Consider the following 9,635-nt stretch of genomic DNA (forward strand, 5'->3'; position numbering starts at 1 on the left):
CGATAACCGTCACGCCAGATACAGTAAAACTAAATCCGGCCGGGACGAACGCAGTGGAGAGGACTCATTTGAGTTGTGTCGCGATATAGCCCAGTACAGAGGCGCCACACACCCCCTATGCTTCACAGACGAAGTAATGGATCACCAAATCCTAGAGGGTTTCAAACCCGTAAATATCGAATCATACGACAGCACAACAGATCCTGCGGTTTGGATCGAGGATTTCCTCCTGAACATCCACATGGCCCGCGGTGATGATCTACACGCCATTAAATACCTCCCACTCAAACTGAAAGGACCAGCTCGGCATTGGCTCAATAGCCTGCCAGCAGAATCCATTGGCTGTTGGGAAGATCTGTAAGCCGCATTCCTCGACAACTTCCAGGGCACTTATGTGCGACCACCAGATGCCGATGACTTGAGCCACATAATTCAGCAGCCAGTGTAATCGGCCAGACAATTCTAGACACGGTTCCTAACAAAGAAAAATCAAATCGTCAATTGTCCGGATGCAGAGGCCCTAGCAGCTTTTAAGCAAAACATCCGCGATGAGTGGCTCGCCCGGCACTTTGGCCAGGAAAAGCCGAAATCTATGGCAGCCCTCACGACACTCATGACCCGCTTTTGCGCGAGAGAGGACAGCTGGCTGGCTCGAAGCAATAACATATCAAAGAACGATGGTACTTCGGATACCAAGGATAGCAATGGCAGGTCACGTCGCAACAAACACAAGCGCCACATCAACAACGACAATATTGAGGATACGGCAGTAAATGCCGGATTCAGAGGCTCTAAACCCGGTCAGCGGAAAAACCCATTCAAAAGAAACACTCTGGGCCCGTCCAGTTTGGACCGTATACTCGATCGCTCATGCCAAATACATGGCACCCCCGACAAGCCAGCCAACCACACCAACAGGGAATGTTGGGTGTTCATGCAGGCCGGCAAGTTAAATGCCGAAAACAAAGATAAGGGGTCACATAGCGATGACGAGGAGGAGCCTCGGCCGCCGAACACCGAAGGACAGGAGAGGTTCCACCCACAAGTGCGGACGGTGAAGATGATATACTCAACCCACATCCCCAAGAGGGAGCGGAAGCGTGCGTTAATGGACGTATATGCGTTGGAGCCAGTCGCCCCAAAGTTCAACCCATGGTCCTCCTGTCCAATCACCTTCGATCGCAGGGACGATCCCACTAGTATCCGTCATGGCGGCTTCGCCGCACTGGTCCTAGACCCAATCATCGACGGATTTCACCTTACTCGAGTCCTTATGGACGACGGAAGTAGCCTGAACCTGCTTTATCAGGACATAGTGCGCAAAATGGGTATAGACCCCTCAAGGATCAAACCCACAAAAACGACCTTCAAAGGCGTCATACCAGGTGTAGAGGCGCATTGCACAGGCTCAGTCACACTGGAAGTGGTCTTCGGATCCCCGGATAACTTCCGAAGTGAGGAGTTAATCTTCGATATAGTCCTGTTCCGCAGTGGCTATCATGCACTGCTCGGGCGAACCGCATTTGTGAGATTCAATGCGGTACCGCATTATGCATACCTCAAGCTCAAGATGCCAGTACCTCGGGGGGTCATCACAGTAAATGGAAACACAGAGCGCTCTCTCCGCACAGAGGAGCACACTGCGGCCCTCGCAACAGATGCACAAAGCAGTCTCTTTAGGCAATCCACCAGTTCGATGATTAAACACCCAGACACCGTCAAACCCGCCCAGAGTAATCTCTAACAAGACCGCCTGGCACGCTCCGAGCTCGCATAGCAATGTGGCCCCACCCCAGTCCCCGCCAAACGGTGAAATCCGTGCCACACGTACATAATTACGCATTGAAAATACCATGGGCATAGGTGGGGGGCACGACTATGACACGCCCCAAAACGCGGCTCAACCGCACTAGGGGCTTTCCGCCTTATTATTTTTTCTCTCTTTCAAGACTTTACTCTCTGGAAACCCCGTCCGGCAGTACGATTGCCGGACACACAATACAACAACCAAGGAGGCAGAAAGCTACATCGCATCATGGAATTCCTAGGTGGTCTCTGATAACGAGTGAAATACCTGCTTTAAATACCATTCCTCAGCTTGCCCTTGGAGGGGACATGTCAAATAGTCCTACTTTTTGCTTATCTCACTACTTGTATCATTCTGCTTCGACGCACCTTTTTGAGTAAACAATGCATAGCACTAGACTATTACCGCATTCTCTATTCTTATATATATATATATATATATATATATGTTCATTCATGACATTCAGCACCCGTACACTCTGGTACGGCCAATACGCCAGGGGCTTAAGCGTACCCCATAATACGGCGTGAGAAGTCCGAACACTTTCGACAGTGCGGCACCCCGAACTTATAGCATTATATGCATCAGCTCCGAATCATGTCTTGGGTCAATAGTTGGGTTTGCCCGGCTCCCATGTTTTGGTACCTTACGTTCCGCTATATCGGCTAAGGTAGCACTGGGAGAACTATTGCGATTGTGCCCCGGTTCATCTGGGCAAGCGCCTCAGTAGAGAAAGCTAAAACTGACTGTCATGATAAGGCGAGAGCTGGTTGCTGTTTGAGAGGTCTCGAGTCCCTAAAGACTTATGCCGCTTAGAGCGAGGAGTAGTCTTTGTCCGACTTAAGGCATGTATAGCGCCTTCCAAATACTAGGGGCTTTGTAAAAATTTAAAATTGTAGACTTCTATGGCTAAGTGAGAGTGATAAAGCATTATAGTCCGATTGCCTTGTTCGTTGCGCTGAGCACCTCCCTCGAAGGACCCAACAATGGGAAAAATAGTGCTCAGATTTATCCCGAACACCCCAGCACTCGTGGCATGGGGGTAGAAGCCGACGAATGGCCATCTCTCAGATTTAATAAACAGCCGCACAGAAGGTAATATTTTAAATTCAAACAAGCATTGCATAATACAGGATCACACGAGCAAGTTCATTCAAAAATTACATCCTTCGCACACTCTTCTACCACAAGACGGGCACCCTTCAGGACACCCTCATAATACATTTCGGGGTGGCGATGCTCCTTGCCCTGCGGCGTCCCCTCCTTCACCGGCTTCTCGGTGTCCATCTTGGCCTAGTGCACCTTCGCACGGGCAAAAGCCCGGCGTGCACCTTCGATGCAGATGGACCGCTTTATGACTTCCAGCCGTGGGCAGGCATCCACAAGCCGCCTCACCAGGCCGAAGTAGCTGTTGGGAAGGGAGTCGCCAGGCCACATCCGGACTATAAGGCCCCTCATGGCCTGTTCGGCTGCCTTGTGCAGCTCGACCAGTTGCTTCAGCTGGTCGCTCACAGGCATCAGGTGTTTGGTCCTAGTATACTAAGACCAGAACAACTTCTCCGTCGAGCTTCTCTCCTCGGCCTGGTAATACTTCATGGCATCCGACACGCTGTGGGGTAAATCTGTGAATGCTCTTGGAGAGCTCCGGACTCGGGTAAGTAACAAGTAATTTACTTTCACATGCTTGCTTTGCATATTGAATGCCTTACCCGCCGCTATCTTCCTCATCGCCTCAATTTCCTGGAGGGCCTTTTGGGCTTCAGCCTTGGCATGCTTTGTGCTCTCGAGGACCGCGGCAATCTCGGACTCTCGCGTCTTCGAGTCAAGCTCCAAAGTCTCGTGCTTCTTCACGAGAGCCTGGAGCTCTTGCTACACCTCGCCCACCCGTGCCTCTTGTTTCTCCCGCTCGGTGCACTCCTCGGCCGCTCTGTTTTCGGCCTTGGACAGCGCTCGCTTCAGGGTCGCCACTTAGGTCGTGGCCCCTGGCACATCCATGATGATCCTATCATTTTGCAACCACATCTTATATATATATAGACAAGGTATTACTTACCTTTGTTCTCCTCTAGCCGCCTCTTGGCAAGGCCGAGTTCTTTATCGGACCGCTTGAAGTTCTGCTTCAGTACGGCGACCTCCGCAGTCAGTGCGGCAGAGGTTAGCAGCGAAGCCTGCATACGCATATAGACATACTTGTATTAGAATCCTGCAGATATTATTTGATCCTCTATTCAGCTTTTCTTTGTGAACACCAAATAGAGCATCAGGGGCTACTGTCTATGCGGTAATATTTTCCTATATTTTAAACACTTACCTCAAAGCCTGTTAGAAGGCTGGCACAGGCTTCAATCAGTCCGCTCTTGGCGGACTGAACCTTCTTGATCACCACACTCATAATAGTGCGGTGCTCTTCGTCGATGGAAGCACCGCGAAGCACTCCCAGCAGGATATCCGGTGCCTCTGGATGGACAGAGGTCACCGGCACAGGCGGCTTACCTCTCTTGGAAGGGGGCCGCCTACCGGAGTCCGGAACCACTGGAGGTTCCAGCGCGGTGTTCGGCTGAGGGCCTAACTTGGAGCCCTTGGGAGTCTCGCTCCCTTTGCGCTGGAGTCCAGAAGGTCGCCTTGAGGCGCCTCCAGGACTATCTCCCCCCGGCTCGGTGCCCCTTTAGACAATACCTCGACATTATCCGTAGGGCAAGGAGAGGAGGCGGTTGGAAGTGTATCACTATTCATATCCGACTAGTCCAAGGAACCGTCCGACGAGGATACGTCAATACAGGCTCGGGGCGGACTTCATGATCATATTCGACATTAGGAGAAGAAGTGCAATAAAAGTATGCTATGAGTTACTCTGGTATCCGAATACTTACGACTTCGCCAGGGGCTTGGCCCTGAGTAACCACTCGTCTTCGCCGTCGGCGGCGGTGGTGGTACTGTCCGGAAGGAGAGTCCTTCCCTTCTTGGACCCTTCGGCCTCCCCGGTTGGGGCGGCCTTCCTTTTCTTGTCTCCCCCGGCTGGAGGGGAGAATCTTCATCTTCCTCCTCCTCGTTTTCACGGGAGGAGTGCATCTCGGAGTTATCGGACGATGAGTCCGATACCACCTGGCGCCGGGAACTCTTTCGGGTTCCCTTGGCCTTCTTCTTGGTCTTCTCCGGCACCTCATAAGGAGCCAGAGTCCGCATCTCCGTTAGGAGAGCGTCTGCAGGATCTTCGGGCAGAGGGGCCGGACAGTTAATCTGCTCCGATGTCTCCACCTAGTCCTGTCAAAGGCATGGGAGCTCAGACCCCGCACATGGTTAAGCTATGGGAAATAAATACCCTACAAGATGTACAGAACTTACCGGATTCGCAGGGCGCTTCGCGCTTAGCCCGCGGTCCTCGGTAAGGTAAGGGGGGACCTCAGCGCCCTTGAACAGCACCTTCTAGACGTCCTTATGCATCGTGTCGAAGAGCTCGCGTAGAGTCTAGTGCTGGGCCGGGTCGAACTCCCATAAGTTGAAAGCCCGTTGTTGACATGGGAGGATCCGGCGGAAGAGCATGACCTGGACTATGTTGACAAGCTTGAGTTTCCTGCCTATCATGTTCCGGATACACTTCTGGAGTCCGTCTAGCTCCACCGATGATCCCCAGGACAGGCCCTTCTCCTTCTAGGATGGGAGCCGAGTGGGGACTCCGATCGAAACTCGGGGGCCGCCGCACAGTTGGTGTCGCGCGGCTCGATGATGTAGAACCACCCCGATTGCCACCCTTTTATGTTCTCCACGTAGGAGCCCTCGAGCCATGTAACGTTGGGCATTTTGCCCACCATGGCACCGCCGCATTCTGCTTGTTGGCCGCCTACTACCTTCGGTTTGACATTGAAGGTCTTCAGCCACAGGCTGAAGTGGGGCCGGATGTGGAGGAAAGCCTCGCACACGACGATGAACGCCGAGATGTTGAGGATGAAATTCGGGGCTAGATCATGGAAGTCCAGCCCATAATAGAACATAAGGCCGCAGACGAATGGATGGAGGGGAAACCCCAGTCCGCGGACGAAGTGGGTGAGGAAAACCACCCTTTCGTGAGGTTCCGGGGTAGGGATGATCTGCCCCATGGCTGGCAGCCGGTGCGTGATATCCGCGGCTAAGTATCCGGCCCCACGTAGTTTTTTGATGTGTCCCTCCGTGACGGAGGAGACCATCCACTTGCCTCCCGCTCCGGACATGTTTGGAGAGAGTTGAGGAGAAGGATGTGGACTTGGGCGCTGGAGCTCGAGTGCGCGAGAATGGATGAGCAAGGAGGAAGAAGGCGTGGGTACAAAAAGGTGAAACCTTATCCCTTTATAAGGGCAGACGAAACTATGCGCCCCCACCAGCTTGGTAAAACTCACTTATCCCCCAAGCGCCGTAATTGATGGCGCGATTGGGTTACCCACGTCCGTGTTGATGGGAATCCCGTAATAAGGGGACACGATCCCTGCTTTGACAAGACGTGCCAAGGAAACCGCCTCGCGAAACACGCTGAGATAGGGTATGAAAAACGATTCGAATAAAGACCTGGCTGTGGTGTGATGTCACGCTACGAGGTACGTCAGCAGATTAGATTTGTGGAAATATTATTCTCTCTACGGTGGTATGTGGAACTTGTTTTGCAGAGCCGGACACGATCCTCGTGTTCAAAATCTTCTATGAAGTATTCTGAGGAGGAACCCGCCTTGCAATGTCGAAGACAATCTGCGCGCCGGACTCATGGTCATTGAAGCCTGGTTCAGGAGCTACTGAGGTAGTCCTGGATTAGGGGGTATCCGGACAGCCGAATTATATCCTTTGGCTGGACTGTTGGACTATGAAGATACAAGATTGAAGACTTCGTCCCGTGTCCGGATGGGACTCTCCTTGGCGTGGAAGGCAAGCTTGGCAATACGGATATGTAGATCTCCTTCCTTGTAACCGACTTTGTGTAACCCTAGCTCCCTCTTGTGTCTATATAAACCGGAGGGTTTAGTCCGTAGGACGAAGAACAATCATACCATAGGCTAACTTCTAGGGTTTAGCCTCTCTGATCTCGTGGTAGATCAACTCTTGTACTAATCATATCATCAAGAACAATCAAGTAGGACATAGGTTTTTACCTCCATCAAGAGGGCCTGAACCTGGGTAAAACATCGTGTCCCCTGCCTCCTGTTACCATCCGCCTAGACGCATAGTTCGGGACCCCCTACCCGAGATCCGCCGGTTTTGACACCGACAGGGGGCGCTAGGAGTCGAAGCCTTCCAAGAACCAACGAAGAACCACAATGATCGCGCCGACAACGGCAACTACAGGGTACCACTAATCTCTCAGGAACATGCTTATGCTAACCATGGGCTGCAGATGAATCAGGTTGCAGCGTCGATCGACGACCCTGGCACGGTGGCGCCCGTTCCGACAAACATGCTGGGGGCCGCCGGGAGGAAGCCAGGAGCAAGGCCCCTCCCCAAGGCACGCAAACCTAGGGGACACCCGGAGGTAGGCCCTCTGCCGGGGTGGCTTCGATGACCCTTCCCCCGCCAGAGGACCCGTGGTCGCCGAGGGAACCGCTGGCGTCCCCTTTCCCTCCTTTGTGTCGTCCTGGTGACCGGTCGGCTCAAAGGAGGTCGTGGGTGGCGCAAGGCGAGGCCCTCGACTGGTGATATGAAGCAAGGCCAGTACCTGTGAAGAAGGCATGGTGCCTATGAAGCTTGCCGCCTGTGACACTCTCACGTAATAATGAGTTGGGGCTGTACACGCCCCGTAGTCTCAGGACCGCCGGCCTCAGGCCCTGGGGCTCCCTCCCACGCCTAGTGGCAGCACTTAGCTCCACACTGGTGAGAAGACTTGAAGACCCGAAGACTAGACTAGGTGCCGGACGCGGCCTTTTGCTTTGGATCTCTCTTTCTGTGGCTTTGCTTTTTGGATCTGGACTTAAGTTGAAGCTGAATTTTTATCGATGCGTGCGGGGGGTGCCATTTCTCGTTCGAGCCGTTTCTTGCCTTCTGGATCTCGTTTGGTTTGGGACTCTTGTCCGTCGCCTTTTCCTCGCAAAGCTCCTCGCGAGCTGGACCGTGCAAAGCACACGCTCATCGAGCACGCGCTAGCACTACGCCTGGTGCTCATCTCTTACGGGCCCCCTCAAACTGCGTGGTAAGCTCCGCAGGATTCTCAGGAACTCGTCACCTCGCGACCTAGCCCTAAGCGGGCGCTGATCAAGGTAAACCACATCGCGAAACTCACCCCTAGCTTCATGAACTCACGAGGACATATACCCACATCACATGGGAAAGTAAAAAATGCAATTTGCTTACACGAGGGGCTCCCCCTCTCAAAATGCTCTTACAAGTCTTCCAAGGGCCACGCCCGAGTTTTGCATGCAGGATGGAATTACAGGCAAACATGGGATCAACCAGAGATATCACTCGCTACATCACCCGCGGATGCGTCACTCGCATCGTCGTCATCTTCGTCGGAATCGCCGCCGCCGTCGGCGAGGCCCCCATCACCGTCATCGACCACGTCACCTTCACCGCGACGACCACCACCGCATCATCCTCCGAGGTGAAGGCCCTGACCAATGCATCGACATGGTCCTCTACCCAACGCGCCAGGTCGCCCCGGACGGCCGTGGGTACGGGGGCAATGGCAACGTCAAAGTCGAAGTTGGGGTCGACATTTAGAAGGTGGCTGAAGACACAGGAGAAGGCGCGCTGAAGCAGGACCCGACCTCTCTCTTCCACAAGCTGCCGAGCACTGGCAGATTGGGCCTCCAGGCACGTCACCACCTCAGTGAAGAAGATCAGGTGGCTAGCGTAGTCGTTCGAGTGAGGGGCCGGGGCGTTCTCGTCGCAGATATAACCCAGGGCGGTGTTGGCCCTGTTCCGAAGGTCTTGAATCATATGAGCATGCTCGTGCTCCAGCGTTCGGCGTTGGAGCACTTCCTCCCTATTTTGCCGTGCGACGGCCTCGGCATCGTCAACTCGTCCCCGGAGGGAGAGCAGCTCGACGCGGAGGCCAAGTCCGCCTGCGCCGTAACTAGGGCGGCGGTTGTGGCCTCCGCACGCCTCTCGGCCTTGTCCAACCTGGGTCTAAGGGCGGTGGCCCTGCCCGCACCCTCCAGCCCGGCAAGCTTCAGCTTCAAGTCATATTTGCCCTCCAGATCGGCGCGAACCTTGGCCACCCGGCGATTGATCTCTTCCTCGACTCTGGCCTCGCAGGCCCCGACGGCATCTTCTGCTTGAGCGACTTGATGCTCCCTTGTCTCCAGTCGCTTGAGCTCGAGGCTGTGCTCCATGGCTTCTAGGGCCAGCATCTCCTCGCGCTGCCGGACCTCCTCTTCCTCCGCAGGCGTCCCCCTCAGCGATGCAAGAGCGGCCCCGCGCGCCTCTACCTGCTGCTCAAGGGACGCGATCCAGGCCAGAAGCTCCCACACGCGCTCCTCTGCAGCGTCGCAGCAACGATCGGCCTCGTGAGTGATACGTCTCCAACATATCTATAATTTTTGATTGCTCCATGCTATATTATCTACTATTTTGGACATTATTGGGCTTTATTATCCACTTCTATATTATTTTTGGGACTAACCTATTAAACGGAGGCCCAGCCCATAATTGCTATTTTTTGCCTGTTTTAGGGTTTCGAAGAAAAGGAATATCAAACGGAGTCCAAACGGAATGAAACCTTCGGGAACGTGATTTTCTTAATGAGCAAGACCCGGGAGACTTGGACCCTACGTCAAGAAAGAAAATAGGAGGCCACGAGGTAGGGGGTGCGCCTACCCCAACAGGCGCGCTCTCCACCCTTGTGGGCCTCCTGTTGCTCCGCCGACACACTCCT

Source organism: Triticum aestivum, chromosome 2A (assembly GCF_018294505.1).
Source record: "Triticum aestivum cultivar Chinese Spring chromosome 2A, IWGSC CS RefSeq v2.1, whole genome shotgun sequence".
Taxonomy (NCBI): Eukaryota; Viridiplantae; Streptophyta; class Magnoliopsida; order Poales; family Poaceae; genus Triticum; species Triticum aestivum.